This window comes from Nicotiana sylvestris, chromosome 5 (assembly GCF_000393655.2).
Source record: "Nicotiana sylvestris chromosome 5, ASM39365v2, whole genome shotgun sequence".
Taxonomy (NCBI): domain Eukaryota; kingdom Viridiplantae; phylum Streptophyta; class Magnoliopsida; order Solanales; family Solanaceae; genus Nicotiana; species Nicotiana sylvestris.
This window is the reverse complement of record NC_091061.1, coordinates 39,879,962-39,893,171: the sequence shown is the minus strand read 5'-3', so window position 1 is coordinate 39,893,171 and position 13,210 is coordinate 39,879,962. Positions and strand designations below refer to the sequence as shown.

At 38.9% G+C, this 13,210-nt stretch overlaps 1 long non-coding RNA gene across 1 annotated transcript; it reads right to left on the bottom strand.

Annotated features, from left to right (window-relative positions):
* Positions 1–10,458: 10,458 nt before the first annotated feature.
* On the bottom strand, positions 10,459–11,361 carry LOC104233700 (uncharacterized). Its single transcript, XR_011407375.1, has 2 exons — positions 11,021–11,361; positions 10,459–10,911 (listed from the first exon to the last, which is right to left on the bottom strand). It is a non-coding gene; the product is annotated as an uncharacterized lncRNA (long non-coding RNA).
* Between the last annotated feature and the right edge of the window lie 1,849 nt (positions 11,362–13,210).

Sequence of the window (13,210 nt, the reverse complement as noted above, 5' to 3'; positions counted from 1 at the left end):
TAGAATTAGAAGAAATGAAGGAAAAGGAACAATTGCATTTCATTGAATATAAAGATAACAAAGTTTTAACACATCCAACTGGACGGAACATAATAATCTAAATTACAGACCCTGGAATAATCCAGACAACTAAAAGAAAATCAAAATCCACTACCAAGACTCCCTCCGGATAGGAAGAGGAGTAACTTCCCAGTTGTTGACTTTTGCACGTGGTCCCACAAATTGCACATCTGCCTTGCTGGACCCTTTCCCAGCCTGAACCATATTGACCTCAGCGAATAACCTTTCGAACCCCTTCTCCAAATCTCCATCGACTCCAATCAATGGTCCAGGGACCTTTGACAACAGTTGCTTCCTGGTACCCGGCCTGACATAGAATCCTTATAGGCCACACTCACTTGGCCTCCCAACCCCTTCATATCTCAGAATAATTGCTCTAAGCTTTTGACCTTTCTGATCATCTCTTCATGCTCGGGATTTTTGGGCGGTTTCTCGGTCTCTGTCGGGATATCAAGATGAGGAGTGTAAGGATATGGTTCCGGAACTTTGAAGGTGAGTTCAGGGGGATAGTATTGGTTGTCGTGAGTTTGAAATAGGGGTTCACTGGAAGATCTGTGTAATGTAGCAGGTAGGGGTGCCACAAAAACAGGTGTAATTGGTGGGGGAGGATACGATACTTGTTTGGGTGGTAAAGCTTGAGAAGTATGGGAAGTGGTACCTTGACATTGTTGGTAGAAGGGGAAGGCTGGAGATGAGTTCACAGTGGGAGGCTCCGGAGGTTGGGCTGATGGTGGGATATAAGCAGGATTGGCGGGATAAACCGGTGGTGGATGCCCTTTTGCCCAAGCTTGGTACATTTTAGCCATCTGCTGTTTCAGCTTATACATTTCTTCCCTCATTGCATTAACATCCATTTCTTCCATCTCTTTCGATGGATCGACAATACTGGTTTCCGGTTCCTGGTCGACCATATTTAGCTTGTCTTTCGATCGGGTGTTGTAGGAGTGAGTTGCCAGAATGCCAGTCAACTAACCACCTGCCTGAACTTAATGCATCAAACAAACAACCTTGTTAGCGATTAGGCTTTAACAGATTGGCAACCGCACATTGGGCATGAATGCACCTAAACAGTTAACCGTCTCTATTATGTATTTGATTGGTTGCATGCGTCATTCCGGCCTTTTCTTTCTTTTAATTGCAGACATCCCCTTTTCTTTTCTTTTCTTTCCTTTCCTTTCATTCTGGCCTCTGTTCTCTCTTTGTTTTTACTCTCTCTTATTTTTTCTTTCTTGTTTTTCCGCTCTTTCCTTTTCTTTACTCTCCTATTTTTCCTCTTAATTTCTTTCCCTCTTTTCCTTTTTTTTTTTTGGTTACGGTCGAATCCTATGGAGATTGCCTACTTATCATGACCTTGCATGAATCAGACCAAGCGTAGTTCCTGTGGATAAGTGTAAAATAAAGTAAAAACATTTGGGATTTTCAATTTTCATATAAAAACGCTATTACAAAGACTAAAACTAACAGACTCGAAAGAAACTAATAGACTTGAGATACAGACTCAAAAACAAACAACCCGCATGCTCTAATAACAGAAATACAGACTCCAAAACAACGGGCAGACTTTAACGGAAAGAAAACACAGACTCAAGAAATCACGAATACATCAATGCCTCAACTGTCCCTGGGACCCGCAGGGCGTCATTCTGCCTTGCTGCGGGGCGTCATTCGGCCTTGCTGCGGGCCGACTTGCTAAATCCTCCTAAAAGTGGTAGAGATCCTCCATTACCCGGCGAACAGAAATCATCACAGTGGCGAAGAACATGGATCTCGTCATGTCCTCACAGCTACTGCACTTCATTGTGATATAGTTGGCAACCCTTTTGACTCGCTCTCTTATGACGCCCTTCTCTTGCAACAAACGCCCAATTTGTTCGGTTCCGGCTTCCAAAGTTCGTTCAGCTACCTGGTTCTGCTCTTGGAGTTGTTGCAAGTCCCTTTCTAGCCATGTCATTAAGGCGTAACAATGTTCTCTTTTAGCCTTAAAATTTTTGGCTTGTTTAGCCATTTCACCCTCGAGGTTGCCGATTGCCTTTTCCCAACCTGTGACCCCTCTTTCATATCTTTCTTTCATCTATTGAACGAAAGCTGCACGCCCTTCGGCGCTTTTGGTCAACCTTGCCCGTGCTTTTGCTAGTTCAGACTCAGCTTTCTGCAGGTCATCTTCGTAGTCACGTTCCTTTTGAGTGAGGTTGTAAATGAGCCTCTCATCTTTCCTGCTTCGGCCTGGGTTCTTGGCTTCAATTTTCAACTGTCGAACCTGAGCTCTGAGGACCTCGTTTTCGCGCACCAATCTTCTCCTTTCACCTTCGGCCTCTTGTGCCTGCAAATCATTGTTGAAGGTGACATTTCTCAATTCTTCTCGCAGACCGTGTATAATGGCCTTATATTCCTTCTCCTTCTCCCCCCCAAGCTAACCTCTCTTGAATTTTATCATCAAAGGCTTGAACATGAGGCCTTTTGGCGGGCCTCTCGGGCTTTGGCTCGTTGTTCACATAAGACATTTCTTCAAACCAAGCAGCATAATTTGGATCTATTTACCCCTTGGCGACGTCTGGTACCTGGGTGCCGTTTTTGAGATACCGGCTGCTATTCCAATCCTGCTGAACTACAGCCTCAGGCAATGCGGCTTCTGGATGCAACTCTATGACCTGGATGCTTAGATCTTCATCTTCAGACACAATCTGATACCTTCCCAATTGCCTCAAGACCCTCTGCAGTGCATATGGCTGAATACTCCTTACGCCCATTATCCTCAGGTATCCTTTGGTAGCAGTCATATAGATGGCTTCTGTCCTCGGGAGCCATCCTATAGTCCACTCAACCTGACATGCATCAAGAGCTTTCAAATGAGAAACTCATGCTTCAAATCCTTCTGGTGTGTTGTAATCTTTTATCCTCTCCTCGTAACTAATGATGAAATTGTTTAGGCTCGAACCATAACTCATGAATCTGGGATGATGGTGAAGATGCTCGATCAACCACATTTGCAGAATGATACTGCAACCCTTAAAAAACTGAGCCCCTACTTTGCATACATTCAATGCACGATAGATATATGCTAGCGCCAACGGGGAAAGTGTATGATCTTCCTTGGTACTGAGGATTTGTGCAATTCTAGCCATACGAATGTCCACCATTCCTTTCTCATTTGGAAAAACCATGATCCCCAAGAATGCCACAATAAATGCGAACCGACGATGAATTTGCCAAAGACCCTTGTTTTGTTTGTTGCTCAGGCCCTTTTCATGCGTTTCAAAACCAGAGGAATGCCCGAACCTGAAGTATAGGAAATGGAAAGCACAGCACCCGTTGCTCACACGTTCCCTATTTGTCTGTTTACTAATATTCAAGAGGTCAAAGAACTTGTGCACCAATGGAGCCCTTGGAAATATGAGTTGTTGCTTCCTCAAGTCCTGTCCAAATTCGATGTACCCGGCTATCTCCTCCAAAGTAGGGGTGATCTTGAAATCTGAGAAACGAAAGACATTGTGGACATGATCCCAGAACGTTACCAAAACTTTGATCAAATCTTCCCGTGGTTTGATTTCAAAGATGTCTATAAGAGCACCCAAGTGCTTTTTCACCCATTTCTGACCATCTTCATCTAGATCATTCCACCACATACGCAAGTGTAGCCGAGCCTGTTCCCTGACCACTTCTGGCGGTTCTTAGATGGTACTCATTATTCCTGTAGAGGATTAAGGTTAGGGTTTGACTCGAGTTGACCCTTTTGTAAACAGTTTTTCGAAGAAGAAAAGAAAAAGAACAAATAAAAGAAGAAAAGAACCATAATCTCTTCCCCTGTATGCCATCTTTAGCCAAATGGCTGTTTTCGCAAATGCGGCCCCTTCCCAATTTCACGCAAATTTTGAGGCCGGGGGAATTATTTTATGACCCCTCACAAGCTTGTCCATTCTTTTACGAAAATAGCCTTTCGACAACTGAAAAATACTCTGAGGCTACCTTGGCAAGAACGGTTTAAGACATTGCCGAAGCTGGATCGGCTTATTTTGACCAAAATCAAGATTGCATTCACTCGACCACCGACTCTCTTTTCTTGTTTTTCTTTTCTCTTATTTTCAAAAATAAGGCCGAACCTTATGTAGGTTGCCTACGTATCCCAAATCCGGTGAGAATTAGACCTTCGTAGTTCGGTCAGTTTTGATACATTTGAAAGAACACAGTGTTTGACTCTTTTAAAAATAACCCCCCTTTTTTTTGAAAAATTTTGGGCAGAGTTTCAGGACGCTTTTAAAATACCGGGATGTTTTAGGACCGGGTTTTATTTCCTTTCCTATATCACTCTCGATTTTCCTCTCTTCTCTTTTTTTTTGCTTTATTTTCCCTAGCCGGCTAGCATGCAAGCCAAAACAAATAAATGTTCACATAGCACATAGGATGCATCAGTATGGTCTGTTATTTCGGGCACACCTGTCCTAGACGGACTCAACCTCTGTGTTGTGTCCCCTAAGTCAAATGCACATGATGCAAACAAACGTTCCTACTAGGGATCCGGCATGGGGCTGTATTTTTCTAGGTTTAAATCCTGAGGTTTTGGTCTAGACTTGGGGTACCCCGAGCGGACAACTAGGGCCGAGGAGGGGGCGACGTACCGGGAGCACTGAAGTCTACCCGGCCTTGTTGCTTGCCCAACCTCATTCTATTTGGTAGAATTTCTATAGGAAAAGCGGGCCACGCGAACGTGTGCACCATTTTTAGAAGACTCAGAGAGGTGGCGTAAGAAAATATTTAATAATAATAAAGCGGTAAATAAATAACATTTAGCACAAAAAATTCACAGAATACAGTAATATCAACGATGAATGAAGCCAAGTAAAAAAAATCATTAACAAGCTCGAATTCTTGAACCCTAAACCAGAGATTCTGGGTTCGATCCCCAGCAGAGTCGCCAGAGCTGTCACACCTCCTTTTTACCTACACCCCGTAAAAGGTATAAATACAAGGGAGTTTTTCCAATTAAAGGAAAATTAAAATGGGATCATTTATTTATTAAAAATCAGAGTCGCCACTTGGGATAATTTAGGGTGTCCCAAGTCACCGGTTTAAATCCCGAGTCGAGGAAAAGATTGACTCTGTATTACAGTCTGCGAACCAGAAATCTGAGTAAGGAATTCTGTTAACCCGGGAGAAGGTGTTAGACATTCCCGAGTTCCATGGTTCTAGCACGGTCGCTCTGATCATACTTGGCTTATTAAAATTATTTAATTGCTGATTTTAGATCCTATGTGCATTTGTCTATTAACCGCTTTTAAATCACTTGATTATTCGTAAATATTTGAGTTACGTGTACGTATACTCTTTTCCTTTGGCGCGCCAAGAATCATGTCACGCGAACGTGTCCATAATTAATAACGCCTTGTTTATTTATTTAAGAAAAATTGGTTGAGGTGGCACGGACGCATCCCTCGTGTTGTTTTTAAGATCGTAGTCATGTCACACGAACGTGTCCACAACCACGATAATAGTGTAAACGGCCTTAGAGGCTTATCTACGAACATTCAACAATTATTCCTAAAATCGAGTCGGGATTGCTAAGGCCACGAGTTACGGGCTAACTACACTGAAAAGCAAACGGGCTAACTCAAGGCACATGGATACGCAACCCAGAAATATTAACGTGGAGAAAGGTCCTGGCAGCTCATTTGCTGGGCCCATATTCTTTTGCTTGAAATTACTCTCTTAAATTTGTCCACATGACCAGTTCAAAGATCCAAGCGGGCTGGACATAATCCCCAAGAATCAGCACCATCCATTGTCCAAAACCTGATTTCTTAAAGCCCAAAGCTATTTCTCCAATAATTCATTTGAAACGCCCTCGCAAAGAATCATACCACATGATATGTATTAGAACTAAGGATTAAATCATGAAGACTAAACGTTAAGCTACAATCTGAATCCAACAAACTTTAGCGGAATAAAAAATCTCGATATAAGAACGGACAAAGACAACAAAACAAAACTGCAACTTTAAGGTGGACCTTATCTAACCATTCACCCATTAAGATGGCTAAGCTAAACCTTACATGAACACATTAAAACAAATGCATAGTCTTTGAAAATGAAGATAGGTCCTGGGAAAATTCTTCTCAGTAACCAAACCTATATCATGAGGAGCATGGACTGAACCACACTTTTATATTTTGGAAAGGTTAAACGAGCGCAAGAAATCAGACCCAATGAGAGTAACCAGCAAATCAAACCAATGAGAGCCAACAATCAGAATTTGCACTCAGAAGAATGAGTAGATGCACTGCTTGGACAGTGCGAAACAGGGCAGATTTTCAGATAAACAATTAAAGGTGAACATGATAAAGGGAAGGTCAAACTACTCTACACATTCTAATAGTTTCCCAAATACATGAGTGACATTCATGAATAAGACATAAGTGTGGCTAAGCTTAGCACTGACTTACAACACTGTAATAGTCCAATAGTCCAACATTATTTATAACACATTGGTGCAAATCCCAAGTCTGAAAAGGAAATAGACTACAAACTATATGACTAACTACTCATAATGATTAACGAGAGAAATATGCAGAAATCACAAGAAGACCAATAGACTCTGCTCGAAAGAACAAAACAGCCATTTCAGCTTGATTTCATAGGCTTCTGGTCTAGATTTACTCAAGGTTCAAATGTCCTTACATACCTGAAAATGTGAAGAAAACAACAGTGAGATAATCAGAAACCCAGCAGCAGTAACAAGCAGCAAAGTGGGACTCGAATCCAATGGAACAGTGTACCAAAAGTTCAAAACCCCAGAAAATGCAATTCAGCAGACCAGATTGCAGTGTCAAACATACTTTCAAAGAAGCAAACACCCAAAACCTAGCCTTAATGACTAAGTCTCAAGCCAATTGTTCAGAGACCATTTCAGAAGTGAGAGCCTCAAGAATTACAGAAAAAAAACTTTCAATGGAACAGTGATTGTTGTTTTTTTTCCAGTTGTTCTGATTTCTCCTGTACCTTCAGCCTTTTTGGTCTCTCTAAGGTGTAAAAAGAAAAACTATTTTGAATGAGAAGAAGGCTTTCTTTTAAAGGCTGAGGGTCTGCTATCAGAAGAATGAGAAGAAGGCTTTCCAAGGCAAGGCTATCAGATTTTTCCCAAAATACCCTCATAGGGCATCTTTTAAAACTGACTATTGGACAACTATCCATTTCCTTCAGATATTTTCAATTTACAGCCTGTTGTCCCTAACCATTTTGGGCAGCTGTCCATTTAGGAAGCTTCCCATCAGTTATTAAAGATTCTTCAAGTTGAAATAATCTCCAAAATTACCCCTAAAGTTCCCCATTATTCACTTGCCCCCCTCAAATTCTGAATGCTCACAATCACAATAAACAAATAGGCTGACACTTTCAAACAAATTGAAATTCAAAACAACTATTGAAATTATGAGAAAACTAGCTTGAATATCCTTCACACATAAACGTGAATTCAGAAAATGTTCTTGAAACAAGAATTAATGCGAACAATGAACTATACTTGACTAATCTCAATGCTTCAGTTCCAAAATCAATTCACAAATGTGAAATGAAACCTAGCGGAAAGAAGAAAATCTCATGAATTGAAACCAAATTAAACTCAAACCTTACGAAGCCGATTGTCATTGACAATTAAGCAAACAAGCTGATTAACAAACTTACAACCAGAACATAACACAATTAAGCAAGAACAAAAATTCTGAAGGACGAAAACTGGAACAAACAGAAGGGATCAAAAGGAAATCAATCGATGCAAAGGAAATTATCCCAAACCTGCTTCGGCAAGAACTGCATGAACTCGAACAACTTTGAAGAAGAAAGTGAACCTTTGACGGTCATTAATCGGTTGTCCTTAAGAAAAGACAAACAATTAATGATGGTTTTGGGTTCACTTGACCTTGCTAAGCCATAAAGGAACCCAGGGAGAGACTTGGCTATCCGGACCTCTGCTCTACCACTGACGGACCATTTTGAAATGAAACAAACACGTATTTGAGGCAGGAATGAGATGAGGGGTTGCATGGTGTGATTTTGGGTGGATCTGGGAATTTTAGGGTTTCAAGCGCTAACCTCAGATCTGAGATTTGAGGCGATGGAGGGAGATTTGAGAGGAACTATTTGGAGATTTGGGATGGGGAGGTGGAAGGGAGTTCATGGTGTTAATTCAGTGGCTATTGGACGCCGACGCCGCCACCGGACGGTGGGGAATTCTAGGGTGGCTACTAGGGTTTGGGGGGAAAGCTTCTGAAGTTGGGGATGTTGGGACGATGAATTGAAGGGGGGAGTTGGAAGGGAGATTTGGGATGGGGAGGTGGAAGGGAGCTCTGTTTCTATTTTACACTCTTTGTATTTTGATTCCTTGTATCTATTTTGTTAGAAAATAGAATGGTGACTACAATCCAAGTGCTTTGATGCTTTACAATGACTATAGGGCACTTGCCCATTATTGCAAAGTTGAGTTTAATGGTGACTTTGGATATGAAATCACAGAAGGTGATGATAGACACACTGTGGATCTTGAACATAAAAAATGCACTTGTAGATTAAGGCAACTTTCTGGGATCCCTTGCCCCCATGCTATCAAAGATATAATATATGATAGGGTATGAAATATTTTAAGTTAGTTTTCTCACTTAAGCTCATATTTTTCAAGTTATCTAATTAGTGTTATTTCTTGCTTTTGAAAGGGTGATCCTAAGGAACAAATACATTGGTACTATAGCAAAGAAGCATATTCCTTGACTTACAAGAACAAGTTTCAACTAGTTAAGGGTATAAAATTCTGGAAAATTGATCTGAGCCAAGCAATGGATCCACCTGAAATTGCCAAGACTGTGGACAGACCGAAGGTAAAGAGAAATAGAGAACCTGATGAAGCAAGCAAGAGGAAGGGCGAGTGCAAAATTTTCTTGACAGTCACCTAATATTCTGTTGTCATGGTCCAGAGGCAGAATATTCTGTTAAAGACTCTCCAGAGGCAGAATATTCTGTTAGTCAGCCCCATAGTAATTCTAGGACTTGTTTCAAGGTAATTTTTTTTTATTAATTCATTCTTTGGATGGCAGAGTAAAGATGGTAGAGAGGGTACAATATCAAGTAAAAAGAAGCAAAAAGATAGTACAATATCGACTCTTAGTACTGAAGATGATTGGTCAGACTATGAATCTGAAACTAAAGCACAAACACAACAATCTGATTACTCTTCTCAAGTCACAACACAACAAGCACAAGCCTATGGTCCAGATATTGGCGATGAGGAAGATCCACCGTTGAGACCAAAAATCATCTCTGAGTCACAATCAATACTTAAGGAAAGAAGGCTGAAAGCAAGACTACCAACTGAGACTAGAAGGATTCAATTTACTGGGGGTGCAGATGGAGTGTTTATGCCAACAAACTTGCCTTACTCACCAACTAAGGCAACTTGGAAGGGGAAAGCTATAGTTACACTTAGCCAACTCCAAGCTGAAGTAAGAAAAAAGAAAAAGAAGATAGAGTCAAATGGGGAAGGAGTCCCTGTACCAAATGCTGAAATTTAACATAAGTTGGCTAATTATTTTTGTGAAAAACTTAAGGAACTTAGTTTATGGATGACAATTATGCACAAAACTATTGATTTTTGGTGAGAGTTATCTTGGTTTAACTGGTTATTCAGCAGTGTTTCTGTTGATGTTAGCATAATACTAGATGTTAACTGGTTATTTTGTGAATATTAGCTTACAGCAGTGGTTACTGATTATCTCTGTTTTGAAGTTGTTTTTCTCCCCCTTTCATAACATCGTCGTGACAATAGAAGATCCACCTAATATCTCATCTACTTCAGATCCAACGTATCATTTCTTCCTTATACTAGTAATTTGCAAATTAGTCACATTGAGCGAGTTTCACACTCAATTTTGATTTGGTCATCATTTTCTTACATTTTCTGTTGAAAGATCACAGGAATTCAAACCTTGTTTAGCTCGCTCTAACGCCATTGGATTAATAGGTTGATCAAATTTACAACATTCAAGTGAATGTATGGAAATTCTCACCAGCTCCACATACTTGCTAATGTTGTCTACTTTATATAACAAACTCAGCTAAATGTTGTAAATCACTTCTAATTTTAATGTAAATGCTTTATAGTTTCACTCTAAACATCAACAATAACTACCCATTATAATCCGACAAGTGGGGTATAAGGAGGGTAGAATGTTAGCATAATTTTTCTTGCACACATTACTAGTTATTAATTCATATATAAATCAAAACAGAATCGAAGTGAACACAATGCTGCTGAAGTGAACTATGCTGCTTGGGTTTCTAGAAAGTTGAGAAATTACACAACACCAGAATTACATAAAGTGAACTATTCGAAATAGTTGAGAAATTACACAACACATGAAGTGAACACAATGTTGATGAGAAATTACACAATACCAGAAAGTTCACACAATGTTGCTGAGAAATTACAACCATAGCATTACAATGCATTTAAATTACAATCATAGTTTCAACCATTACATCAGAAATAATACAATGCATAGTACAACCATTTTCATCCAACCATTACAATACAATACATCTAAATTATACAACTAAAACAACCATAAGCAATTACAACCATAAACAATTACAATCATATTTTCAAGTCTTCCCTCAAAACATAAAACTAACCACAAATCCAATAATGAAACCCAAAAACATAAGAAATAATTTTTCCACCCTGTTTCCAAGCACCATGTTTCCAAGTCTTTCTTTAAGAAGAGCATCCTTTTCCCTTTTCAATTTGTTGATGAAAATAATAGCTCTTGGTGGAAATTCATCGTCTTCCCATTCCCAATAACCACATCCAGTTTTCTACAATAAAACATAACATCATAAAAAAAATCGATTACAAATATGCCAAAATCATTGATCCAAATCTCTCGGAATAAGCACTAATTAGGTAAAAAAACAGAAAACTTACATCAGGTTTATGACACTTGAAAAAGCATCTTCCGGGATATATTTCAGACCGCGATGTGAGATAGAGTGAAGCAACTCCACATCCACACATCCTTCGACGACTATGTGAAAAACTCGAACATTCTGACATTTCAAAGCAAATGAAAGAAGTAAGAGAGGAAAGTGAGTGGAGCAAACAAGATGGAAACGGCCTGTTGTTCCTGAAAAATTAAAGGGGTGACGGCCTGTTGTTCCTGAAAAAACAAGATGGAAATGGCCTGTTTAGGAAGAAGAAGACAGAAGGAAGAAGATGACAGAAGGAAGAGGGAAAGGGGTGGGTAACGTTTGTTTTAGGGCTGGGGCAATACAATATAGGGGATTAAGTTTGGGTCTTTTAGAATTAGGGATGGGTCGGGTCGGGTCGGTAGATTCAGGTTGGGTTTGGTATTAGATAACTAAAAAAAATATTGGTTCTGTCTAATAAGGGCATGGATGCACAATTATTGAACGGTTTGGACATATTTGGGCCAAACTAATAACGACGGGCATATTTGTCCTATTTTACATAGTTCACGGGTATATTTCGCATAATATTTATTACTTTTAATACAAAAGTAGACTTTTCATTCTGAAACAAAGAACCTTTTTTAGATATGTAATCATTTGACATACTTATAAATAGTCATGCTGAATAGTTTTCCAAACATATGAATTTGAGTTGACGTTTTTTTTGAATTAAAACTGTTAACATAAGATAATATTCTCTAATCGATATACCCAATCAAATAAAAAGACTTGATTATTTTCTAAATGCTTATAGTATTACCTAAGACCAATAATGTATTGGCGAAATTATCAATTGCAAAGGAATTGTTAGAAGAAAACGATAACAAAAAAATTATTAACAATTTTACATCTCAAAAAGCAAGAAGAATAAACTTTAAATAAAAATATGTTATAATATTTTTTACAAAAAATAGGCCTCATATTAAACTTTGGATTTATGCCACTTATGTACTTGAGCCGCCCCCTGATAATCCCATACGTGGAGTCTGGGGAGGATAAATAGTACGCAAACCTTATCGCCACAGTGAATGTAAAGAGGTTATTTTTGTTTGACCAGAAAAGTGTTGAACCTTTTAGTTAAACTAATTAATGATGAGATATGTGGTGAATCTTAGTTAAGAATAATAATTTCTAGATCAAATGTGTTGAGGAATTAATGTAGTGAACGACGTTTGATAACGTTAAAGAGCACGTTTATGTTCTATGAAAGCTAATAATGTGATAACATAAATATGTAATAAATGTAGAAGATGACAATAAATGTAATAAGAAGAAATCTACTACCCAATTATTGAATGAGTTGGATGGTTCCTTCTCCTGACAACAACGTAGAAATAAGAGAAGTAAAGATGGTTATGGAATCTTTGGATCTTGTGGATCAAGATCGAGTAATATGCACCTGGATAATATAATCAATGAACAAGACAACTTTTCGTATATTCTCTTGAGTCAACCTTTTACAATGTCTTTTTCTCAGAAAGTGAAGATCCTTTTTGTTCCCTACCTCTTATTATTTATAAGGAATATCCCCAAGAAACTCTAAAAAGTGCAATATAAGGAATATCCAAGGGAATATTCATGGTGCCCTTTCCTAAGTCTATACTACCGTTACAATTGTAACTCCGGATGCTCGTCCTCGGCAGCGATCCCTATGAGAACGACCCCATCGTCATAATGTTGTGGTCGACCCCGTCCTTGACACGACTTATCTGCAATTACTGAGTCGCCAAATTTTGACCAATACAGTTTTCACGTGAACCCTCAGCACGAGCCATGAGGAAAAATTATTTTAAATCACGATTACTAAAATACGAGTTGCTTTAAATATAACTCTTCCTTTAGTTTGCTCCCACACAATAATCTCCCTAAAGTTTTCTATTGATCCTCTCTTGAAATATGGTTCCCTAACGTGCTGATTTTCGTATCACAATTTATTTTGGAAGAGGGAAAGAAATCAACTTGTATCCCTATATTTTTTATACTAATTTTAGAGTACGCTCTTTGCGCGTGTACCCCATATAAAAAATAATAAATTTTAAAAATTATAATAACATTATTAAACTGTATATATCTAACGTGCAATTGTTAAATATCATTTTGAAGTATTTCTAACATTTGATGTTGAGTTAAAGAATATCATAATAGT